This window comes from Ambystoma mexicanum, chromosome 6q (assembly GCF_040938575.1).
Source record: "Ambystoma mexicanum isolate Mex_15411 chromosome 6q, UKY_AmexF1_1, whole genome shotgun sequence".
Taxonomy (NCBI): domain Eukaryota; kingdom Metazoa; phylum Chordata; class Amphibia; order Caudata; family Ambystomatidae; genus Ambystoma; species Ambystoma mexicanum.
Window position 1 is genome coordinate 199952180 of NC_090937.1, and position 9810 is coordinate 199961989.

The following is a 9810-nucleotide window of genomic DNA, read 5'->3' on the forward strand; positions in this document are numbered from 1 at the left end:
ACCTCCACTTCGTGTGGGCCATGTGAGCATGGCTCTTGGGGACGATCCCGGCCTGGGTGCACCCAGAGCCGGGTGCCAAAACCCTTGGAGCTGGCGGGCCTTTCCCAGTCACTGACACCCATCAGGGCTTATAAAGCCCCAAAGGGTTGTCCAAGGCTCATGATTTTCCATCTGGTAATGCACTACATGGGACTACATACAGCCCAGTCAAAAGGGGCTGAATCATCTGGCTTATCCTGGGTGAGGCTGTGGGACTACTTTACCTATGATTGCAGAATGGGGCTGGAGGGACTATTTTATTGGAACTACTTACAAGGCTATTTAAAGCACACCCTACCGACAGAACACGCTTTGCGTTATTCTGCATTCCTGCAGCGTAACGCTCACCGTGTCTGCTTAGCTCCAGTACCTGAACGCCAGCAGCCACGCCCGTTCTGGAACTTCCATCCATCGGAACATGAGAACAAAAGAAGAGAAGAAAGAAACAGGAATTAATACTGAGTTTTCGACCTTACCTGAAGGATTCCATCAGAGCGGCTGCTCCTGCAGCTGCTCTTCAGTTCGCCGCACCTGCAGAAAAGAAAGCATCTGCAAGAACAGCTGATACGCACCCATAGACCGCTTCCCTTGCGATTCCTCTGCAGCGGTTCCTCCGATCGCCGCTCCGGAGCCACGCTGCACCTGTTTGCAGGAAAGAAAAGAACACCACAGGTTAGTCGCGCACAGGAAGAAACCATTATAGAGACATTCGGCGCCACTCACAAACGCTACACTCACCCGCATAGAACCTGCTCAGCGTTGAAGGACGAGTCCAAACTTCATTAAAAACCTGCTCAAGACTGCGCCTGAAAGAAAGGTGAATACAAGGTTGAAACTTGGGTAATTAAGACATTCAAGCAACTATTCCAAGCATCTATTACCTGCTGAGTCAAGCAATTCAAGACTCCGCTTCACCCCCACAGGATCAGTGAAGGAACTTGATCCAGGGAGAGACGGTCATATTGCGCCCCTGCAAGAGATCGCAGGACGGAGAGTCCACCACTAAACAAACCAAGGTGAGGCTGAAGCAGTGAGGGGGCATTAGGAGGTTACGGGAGGTGGGAACTCAACCCCGCTCCTCACGTTGCTAACATCCTATTTCGACCTTGTAGGCAAAAGCATTCAGGGAAGTGACAGGGAAGGAGAAGTCGCGTACAAGTCTCTCCATCCAGCCGTGTAACGCCAGGGCAGTCATCATTCCTGCATCTTTGAGCGACCCCCCGAGGAGACCAGGTGAGCGTGATACCGGGGCCGTCGTGTGCTGGGTGCCCCCAGCCCAGTGTGGGCTCCAGTGACCTGGAGCGCAGTGGGGTGATCCCAACTGCATTATCCACGGCGTGATCGCCACACAACGGAACCCCGTCGGGTGTTCCCGAAGTGAGTATGGGGCCTGCCCGGTGACCCGGAGCAGGCCCCCAACAATGGTGACGAGGGCTGAAGCCCTGTGTGCAAGGTGGCGTCGGCCACATGGAGAGGAAATGCTGGGGGTGGCCCAGGGCCCTGTGTGTCCTAACGCAGGGCACCTGGTGCCCCCGGGATGGTGTGCGGTGTCAGCCGCATGACAACGGAGGCGGCGAGTGAGCGGGGCCCATCCGTTCTGCAGGGCGGCAGTAGAGCTGCCTGCCCCTCCCTGCTGTGAGGTGGAAGAACAAAGGAAACGCAGCCCGCGAAGGAGTGGAGAGACTGGTGGCAGCGTCGGCTGCCGCCGTACATTGAGGTGGGCGGCGTCTGCCGCATGAGGATGGGAGTCTGACCCCCACCACCACCGGGAGACGTCCCACCGTCTCTTTGCGTCGTCAGCTGCAAAAAGGAGGAGGGGCAGCTTCCTCTGCCCGTGTGGGGGAGGATTGACCCGCGGCGTCGGCCACGTTGTGAAGGCGGCGGTGGCCGCGTGAGCTGCCCACCCCTATCTCATCTGAGGGGGAGGATGCCTGGCGGCCTCGGCCGCAGTAAATGGAAGAAAGGGCTATGAGCGGCGTCCGCCACAGCCATAGGGTGGCGCCTGGGCCGCTGTACAGCTGAGGCGGCCCACGTGCAGTGTTGCCAACTTCTGAGTGAAGAAAGTAGCTATTGGCTCCCCTAAAAGTCTCTAGAAGTAGCTAGATGACATCACTGCCTAATTTGCATAATTACCTACTCTTTCCCCCTACAATTTATGGCTTTTACTGTGGCCCCCTCCCCTTTTAACTATTTTGTTTTGGTCCATCCCCTTAACATACAGTTCCACTAGAACGTTAGAGTAAACACCACCCTTTTAAATTCAGTGTGTTTTTGCATTACTGCTGTTAGAAAATGGGCGAATGACCACGCTTTTTTCAGTTGGTTTGGAAACTTGCATAAATAAGCGGGTCTCCAAACCAATTGAAAAAAGTAGCTAGATTTCTCACTGGCCGCTTTTTAATGAAAGAATCGCTAGGGGGCGTACTTTCTCGCTAAATATAGCGAGAAGGTCGCTAAATTGGCAACACTGCCCCCGTGAAGGGAGATCTGCACCTCTCCCCAGAGGAAACAGAAATGCGGGCAGCCACGCCGGATATAAGGAGGTGCTGCCTCTCCTCTGCCCACGAGCCGCGGAGGGAAGGAGCGGCGACATGCACCACAAAGAAAAGAGAAGGGGCGGCCCCAACTTCAACTGGGCCCGCAGGAGACCTCTCCCGCAGCAGCGGATGGCGCAGATGGAGCTCCCGCCCCCAAGAAGATCTAAAGCGGCTGCGATGATGAGGTGGTGCTGCCTGCCCCTCCCCACCCGTGGTGGGGAAAACTGAAAAGCAGCGACGGTCGCTGCAAAAAAAAAAAGAAAAATCGCAAGAAGGCAGAAAAGCCTGCGGCAGCCCCTCAAGAACACGGGCCTGCCGCGACAAAAAAAAAAGGGAGGAAAACTGGAGGCCGGCGCCACATGGAGGAGACGCTGTCTTCCCCACCAGGAGGAGGAAAGCTGTCCACCCACGAGCCACACGACGGGGAATCGCCACACGCGGCGTCGGCCACATTGAAAGGTGACCTGTCCCTCCCCCAGCATGCCTGCCGGCACCTCTGGCCACCCACCACAGCGCTGCTGCTCCCATCGGGCACCGACACATGGACCAATGAGGCAGGCCCATCACCACCTGGGCCCACGGGAGAAGAAGGGAAAAAAGAGGGAGCAACACCAACGTCAAGCATGGTGGGGAGGCCTCCAAATGAACATGTGGGCAAGCAGGCCCAAGGTGCTCTCAACAAGAATGGGTGACTGCCCTGTGGCCCCCGGAGCAGCAAGGAAGTGAAGGGAGCTGGAACAGCAGGGGCCCCAGGTATCACCCGGGCCTGGTGGTAGTGAATGTGGTGTTTCCACAGGGAGGGTTGCAGCTTTTGTGAGCACTTGTGCGCCCTCCTAACCCTGTTGCCCACACGTCCTGCCACAGCATCTGCAATCCAGACTGGACTTCGCCGATGTGGCCCATGGGCATCCCCAGGTGCGGCTTTTCCGGCCCTTTGTGACAGTTGTGAATGGTTGTTGAGGACACAGACTGTTTTTCTGCAACTCCACGAGTGTGGAGGATGGGTATTGTCACCAACATCCCGATGAACACTCCGGGCCTGCAGAGACGGACTGGTGTAAAATGGCCCTGTTGGTGGGCAACGGAACATGGTGCCAGTACCTCTGAGAGTTATTCTGTTATAGTAGAACCACTCACCCAGGTTAATAAAGTGGTGAACAATTAGTAGAGTGGTTATAGGAGCAGTAGTGTGTAGTGGCGTAAGCTTTGTTTTGTTGTTATTAAAAAATGGAGTGGTGTTGCATAGTAACCCTCCTGGGAGCATGGTAGCTCCCAGGATGTTGTCATGGGTCAACATAATAAAAGTAACGAGCCGTTTCCGGCTCGTCAGTCACACCACAACCTAGCTCCGGTGTCGTCCTTTGTGTGCCTGCCTGGCACAACACCGCGTGGTGTAGGCCCAGGGACCGAGCCCACCACGAGGCCAGCGCCCCTGCTGGGCAACGGCGACCTCCACTTTGTGCGGCCCGTGTGAGCCTGGCTGTTGGGGACGATCCCGGCCTGGGTGCCCCCAGAGCAGGGGCTGTCGTGTGCTAGGTGCCCCCAGCCCAGTGTGGGCTTCAGTGACCTGGAGCGCAGTGGGGTGATCCCCATTGCATTATCTGCGGCGTGATCGCCGCACAACGGAACCCCGTTGGGTGTTCCCGACGCGAGTATGGGGCCTACCCGGTGACCCGGAGCAGGCCCCCAACAACCACTGTTAGCGTGTTGTGAGCACTGTCACCAGGCCAGGGAACCCCCCGGTTAGCGTCTAGAGGCAGGCTGGGTCCCAACGGGGCAGAAGGCGTCGACGAGACGCAGACTAAATCGCAAAAAATGGGAAAGAAGTAGAATGGCAAGGGCAAAAAGGTAGAAGAAGCTGAACTAGAAGAATTTGTTGAGAAGAAAGTGCTGCACAGGCGTATAGTGAATGGAAAAGTTGAATATTACTTGAAGTGGAAAGGATTTACAGATGCTGACAACACCTGGCAACCAGAAGAGAACTTAGACTGCCCTGAGCTCATTGAAGCATTTTTGAACTCACAAAAATCTGGAAAACAAAAGCCAAAGGTGGCAATACGGAAGTCGTTATCTGACAGTGAATCGGAAGACAGCAAAACCAAAAAGAAGAGGGAGTCGGTAAGCATTGACACACCCAGGGGATTTGCTCGTGCCCTCGACCCCGAGAGAATAATCAGAGCCACAGACAGCAGTGGAGAACTACTGTTTTTATGAAATGGAAGGACTCGGATGAAGCAGACTTGGTACCACCAAAAGAAGCCAATGTAAAGTGTCCTCAAGTTGTGATTCCCTTCTATGAAGAACGATTAACTTGGCACTCTTGTCCAGAAGACGAGGTACAATAACCTTTTTAATGTACTGTAAAGAGGTTTCTCTTGATCTATTCAACAATGTTAAAAAAACTCGTTTTATTTTTCCTTTGGTAGAATTTTTCGGCATTCAGATGAACAGAGGAGGTTTTTGGCAGTTGACTTTACTTGGTCCCAGCAGTCCATGGACACTTTTTTCCCTCCTTGAGTGAGGCTTTCATAAACCTTACGTTTCATGTCTACTGATCTTCTACGTACAAGCGGACCCACAGATGTTTCTTAGTGTTTGATATTGATGTGCATGCATTTTCTGCTCCCTAACTCTGGAGGTTTTAATGCAGACCATTGTTTATGTAGTAAGTGGAATGTTATCCGACTGTATATTGTTTACTGTAAACTGGTGAGCAGTGTTCAATAAAAATTGTTTTATATTCCACACAAACAAAACAAAAATTGCCAATTGACTATTGAAACATGATAACTTCTTTATTCTCGTGATAACTTCTTTATTCTTTCCGTACAGGACCTTGTAAGCATATATGTCCTGTTATAGGTCTAAGCCCTTCCCAACAGTTTCCTTTTGGAGCTGAGTCAAATGCCATGTTCATATACCTAAAGCAGGTGGGGTGAAGCACCAGGGTCCTAGAGTGGGCCTGATTACACCTCTTTATTATGCTAGTTGTTTAAAATGTGATCTGTTTATTCAGGGTTAGATAACCATCCTTGCATATCCTTGTTTATTCAAATCATAACAAATAGAGCCTATTGTAGAGTTTCTCATGAAAAAGAAAAATCAAGATTACCTATTTAGCGATAAAATATTGTTCTTTTATGTTTTTTTGCCCGAATTAGCTCCTCATGCATTTTGCTGTGTGATGAACCCTGGGCCTCGAAAATCCAACAAACAAACACCAAATCGGAACCAATGAGTCAAAGGCAGCGAATGAGAGAAAAAACTTTCAACAGGTCAGGGTACCCTTTCCTCCAAAATGGCTCCAAGTCACTGCATTATAGGTGCGCAAATCGATCCCCGTATTCGGCAGCGATCCAGACGCCCGGTTGCATATAGTCTAGCCATTGGCTTGAAAGCAATCATGTGTGAGGCCTCACGTGACCCTAGCAGACGCATGGCATGGGTCCTGCACAATGCGGTCCCATAGCCAAATCAGCGCCGGCCAAAATGCAAATGAGTCAAGGAACAAACTACAATGCCCAGCTAGGCGTAGATGATAAACACTCAGTAGGCTTTCAATTAAGGCTAAGCCAGATCAAACTAAAGTAAACCCTAAACGAAATCCCATTCATGGAGATTCAGAAAAAAACATGAATAAACACGATTAATCAACAAATTTCTAGGCACATTGAAAGAGGCGCAGAGCCGCTAAGTTACTGGCACGCATCCCAACCACCACCTGACTTCTCAGTACCCCAGGGGGAAGGGAGACAATAGGACAGGGACGGCAAACCATGGAGGATGTTTAATCGCAATATAAACCTTACATATTCATGATTGTCAGAATGATGGATCTAAGAACCATCTCACAGGCATCATTTCCAAACCACTGTACAGTTGAAATGCTAGATCAATACACCCCAAGCACAGGTTCTGATGACGGCCACCCAAACAATTGCATCCACCTGTGATATTAATACATTTAAGCATCTGATGATCATATCGCCTTGTTGAATATTTAATTGCCAATATTAACCCAAGCAAAACATTGAACAAGCATTGATAGACATAATTTATCTTATACATTCTGCCATTTAATGCATTCATTTAGGCCTGTCACATGACTTTGTAATTTGAAAATTAAGCGCTGTTCCATCTTCAACAATCTATGATCCACCTGTTGCTGGTTTAGACCTCTGACCTTCATTAGTATAACCCATCGGAACTCGTCAAAACCATGCTTACTTTCTGCGAAATGATGTACCAGAGGTGCGTTCGCTACTGGATTTTTCAGACAGCTTTGATGTTCAATCACACAGATTTTACACTTATGCTTGGTTTTGCCAATATATCTCAAGCCGAATGGGCATACCAGCATATAGACCAGCATATAGATTGCATTACTTGTATTACAATTAGTCACGCAGTAGCCAGGGTTCAGTGAGGCCAAGATCGATCGTTTTTGCATTGTCGGTCTGTTTACACATGGTACACCCCCCGCATTTGTAATGGCCTACCACAGGGATTAACCCCCATAAGGCTGGTAAAGTAGTTGCTCTAAGGGAGGGTTTTTCAGATCATTATGTATTAGCATATCTTGTACCTTCTTCCCATTTTTAAAAGCAAATAGCGGTCGTTCAAAGCCTTGGTCAAAGTACTTTTTCAAATGTTTAGTCACCATGGTTTTGATTTTGAAAGAAAGGTTTGTTAAAGTATTCACAAAAACCAATCTATTAGATGGGCACTTCTCCCTGGTATGTTCCAATAAAGCTTCTCAGTTATTATTCCAAGCTCGTTTCTTGGCTTGTCTGACCGCCGCATAAGGATAACCTCTATCATGGAGTTTGGTGGTTAGAGTCTGGGCTGGGGGTTACGGATAGCGCCATGAGCATTCATATTTTATGTGTTTCAGGCCTGCTGAAGACACAGAGTTAGCTATCTAGGCCAAATAACCAGGGATTCTGGCCCAATAACTGATAAAAGCACAATTGTTTACTTGACAGGTGCTGCCCCTATGTATGAAAGTCTCAGGGGGCTCTGCTAGGCACACATCCTGTGCACGGTAGAGGGTGACCTGTGACAGTTCTCAGCATGCCCCATCATACTTAAAAGGAGATATGAAGGCTTGTGGTTTTCATTTCCTAAAACCTATGTTAATGTTAAAGGTTACTTGTACCGCGCACTTTCCCCACCAGAGTGGTCCCCTAGCGCTCTGGGGGATCTGAAAAAGGACGGTATGAAACAGGGAGGCTGTGGGAGCAGTCAGTAGGGTGCAGTGTGAATAGTAAAGTGAGATATGATGTTCTGTTTGCAGCTTCAGTTCGGGTTGCACCGTTCGCTGAGCTTAGGTGAGACTTTCGAGTCTGATCGATTACCATCTTCTGTTGTGCGTGCTTATGTGTTGTTTGTATGTTGTTGTAAATCACTATATCAAATCACTAAGGACAATGAGGAGAGTTTGAAGGCAATACTATTCCTCTTATGCGCAATACAAAGGTAGTGCCAGCATCATCATTAGGGGTGGGGAGAGGCTGGAGAACAGTTTTAAAAGCGGGTGCAATAGGGGCCATGAAAGATCACCCAATACCCAATGCCCCTCTTAGTGTCTAAATGCCCACCATGAATGGTGTCTTTACTTTGTGTACTCTGCCCTTGGAAATCCTTGACATACATTTGGAAAGATGGGAACAAATACTGCTAGGAATCAACAAGAGGTTGAAATATACGATAATTCAATTTTGGAGAAATATTACCAAAGAGGATGTAATGAACTAAGGAAGAGGCAAAAAAGAAAAGGAACAGAAAATGTGTGTGTGTTTTTTTTTCTCTTTCTCCTCTTTTCCCTTCTCTTCTTTTTCTTTTTCTTCTATATGTACAGACTGACATTTAGGAATGTAATGTAGAGAAATGAGAAGTTTAGAAATAAACTATATCATTTTAATAAAATAAAAAAATATGGATATCCTTGACATACATTTAAAAAATATTTTTTATTTGGTTCTTAAACAAACAAACAGAATAAACAACGAAACAAACAAATAGCATAAACAATGTATTTTTGGGTTGTGACAGTACAATGTACATGAGTAAAAGCCTACACATCAACATGATTCCTGTTTATTCCAAATTAAACATAATACCATCTGAATGTCTTCTGGATAAGGGGTCGGTCCCATCCTTCCCATAGTAAACAGACCACTTAATGTCAAAAGGCGGCCATAATTCTCCAACATAAATTAAAGGGTTACGTCAAACAACTCCCATCTTCATATATGAATTTCAATAACCTCCTCTAGGGTTGGGCCTTGGGTGATTTATTGTCCTGTGATGATATTGACTCATTCGCAACCCAGGAAAGGCGGATTGACCAATCAGAATCCTCCTTTCCCTGGTGTGATTCTGCATTCACCGCCCGCTATGGTAAAAAAAAAAAAGTCAACAAAAATGCCCACCACCATAAAAATCAAAAAGGGACTAGGTCCCTTTTCCGATGACAGTGGCCATTTTTTAACATCTTTTCAATGGCCGCAGTCATCCAAAAGAAAAGGACATAGTCCCTTTTCTATGTTTATGGCAGAAGCCATTTTTTATAACTTTTTTTTTATTCCGGCCGGGAGATGTGCTCACGCTGAGCACATTTCCAATTGGAATCAAAGAAGAAAAAGATCTGCAACCTGCAAAATCCCAGCATGTGAATAAGTTTCCCACCCCGGCGGCGAGGCGTGAAAGTTATATTCGGCAATTGTCCACAGTTAATTCCACTGCTGACTTCTTCAGCTTTTTTATTATTATACAGGATTTCCTTTTCGGCTACTGCTCATCTCTGTATACCAATCACCCATTGATTAATGAAAAGGCCTTTGGGGCATGTTTTTAGAAAAAGCTAGCCTCCTTTTGGCAAGTAACATCAATAAAGTAGCTATTGTATTCTGTGTTATTTTTTCCACCAGGTAAAATCCCCAGTAGACAAATATATATACTGCATTTTAAGAATCCATGCGTTATGCATTAGTTCTTGAAATTACTTTTTATAAAAAGTCGGATTATCTGACATTCCCATATAATTTGCCAGAAACCTGCATTTTCTTGTTTGCATCTGGGGAAAGGTTGGATATATTATATGTAATTTTGCTTGTGTTAAGTATACCTGATGTAGGATGTTAAATTGGATCAATTTAAATCTAGCGTTTCTAGATAGATTTTGCACAACGGCGCAGATCTTCGTCCATTCCTGCTCTTCCAGTGGTGTGCC

At 47.6% G+C, this 9810-nt stretch overlaps 1 pseudogene; it reads left to right on the forward strand.

Moving 5' to 3' along the window:
* Positions 1 to 4275: 4275 nt before the first annotated feature.
* LOC138515491 (chromobox protein homolog 3 pseudogene) lies at positions 4276 to 4961 on the forward strand (annotated as a pseudogene).
* Positions 4962 to 9810: the final 4849 nt, after the last annotated feature.